We start from the raw sequence: 1,717 nt of genomic DNA on the forward strand, positions 1-1,717 counted from the left end.
TATGTGAACATCATAAAACTAATTACCAGTTTTTGAAAACTGAACACTCAAGGTTACAGAAGGAGTACAGGAAGTTACAAAATGAACTTGATGAACTCTTAAATGAAAAACAAACTCTTCAGGAAAAATTTCAACTGCTTTTTCATGATGTAAGAATGGAATTACTAAAGGAAAACACCCTTAATAAACTGCACAAGGTAGTAAGAGAAATCACTGCATTGACCAGTAAAGTTGAAGAATTAAAACAATCAAACAAATTAAAAATAACAGATGTTAAACTGGATGCAGCAAGAACTAAGGGTGAAATAGAAAGGAACAAAATTCAAAATCAAGTGGATGAACTGCAATCAATGAAATCCTCAAATCAATTATTGAATGCTACAAAATGTTTTTTATTAGAAAAGTATTGTAAATTAGTATGGAAAGTACAAACAGCCAAAGATGATTTGCTCAGGCAGTTGGGGTTAAGTGACTTGTCTAGGGTCACAAAGCTAAACTGTGTTAACTTTCTGCGGTCAGATTTGAACTCAGATCCTCCTGACTTGAGGGCTGGTGCTCTATCCAATGCACCATCTAGTTGCCCCTGAAAATGCTGATATTAAAATGCAAATCAATGATTTACAGATCCAAGTTACCACTCTCACATAGAAACTGAATTCGTGGATTCTAACTGGTTGCTGAAGGAGACTGGAGAGGCTGAAACAGGAATACCAGAGTACACGGAGTCATGCAGAAAAGACTCAGGTAGAGGCTGAAAATTCATTGGAAGGGAAGCAGATAGAATGGTTGGAAAAGAAGCATAATCATCAAGAATGCATCAAAGAAAAAGAAGAGAAATATAGCCAGGCCAAAGAGAAACTGCAGAGAGCTGCATTTGCTCAGAACAAGAGAAAACCCCTTTATAAAAACAAATGGAAGAAACTACAAGAAAAAGTAGAACTTCTGGAAGCAAAAAACCCCAAAGAATTAGAAATAGAAAATCAGGTTTTAAATAGATGAAATGTGCCATATGAAGAATATACTAAACTCCAAAAACGATTGAAAGATATACAGAGAAGACATGAGTATTGAACTTTAATCTTGATTCCCAGCATGCTCCCCAGCAACATCATTCAATTCTGTTAATTTCTTCTGGCTAAGAAGCATCTTTTCTCCCTAACCTTCTGGAAGAGAAACATCAAAGATAACTGTCTCCTTTGGAAAATTTTGGAAGAACTGGAAACCACTCAGAGGAAGCAGCTGGAAGAGCTAGGGCCTCCTGGAAAATGAGGCTGCAGCACTAGTCCACCTAAACAATGACTTAATAAAAATGGAAACTGACACATTTGTGGAATTTTAGAGGCTTGATTCTCTCTTGCCAAAAGAACATTTTGCCTATAATTGGAAAAAGTACCGACTATGTGCCATATTGCTTAAGTATCACTAAAAACAAGATGCTTTATTAAAAGAATTGATTTCAGAAATTTGTTAGAATATAACTTGTAACCGTTTAAGAATTATAAACACATTTTTTAAATTTTATTTTATTTAATAATAACTTTATATTGACAGAATCCATGCCAAGGTAATTTTTTACAACATTATCCCTTGCACTCGCTTCTGTTTCGATTTTTCCCCTTCCTCCCTCCATCCCTCCCCTAGATGGAAAGCATTCCTATTTATGTTAGATATGTTGCAGTATATCCTAGATACAATATATGTTTGCAGAACCGAACAG

At 35.1% G+C, this 1,717-nt stretch overlaps 1 pseudogene; it reads left to right on the forward strand.

Moving 5' to 3' along the window:
• The first annotated feature begins 564 nt into the window (after positions 1 to 564).
• On the forward strand, positions 565 to 1,269 carry LOC127546853 (centrosomal protein of 83 kDa-like; annotated as a pseudogene).
• Positions 1,270 to 1,717: the final 448 nt, after the last annotated feature.

The sequence above is a fragment of the Antechinus flavipes genome, chromosome 1 (assembly GCF_016432865.1).
Source record: "Antechinus flavipes isolate AdamAnt ecotype Samford, QLD, Australia chromosome 1, AdamAnt_v2, whole genome shotgun sequence".
In the NCBI taxonomy this organism is placed as follows: domain Eukaryota; kingdom Metazoa; phylum Chordata; class Mammalia; order Dasyuromorphia; family Dasyuridae; genus Antechinus; species Antechinus flavipes.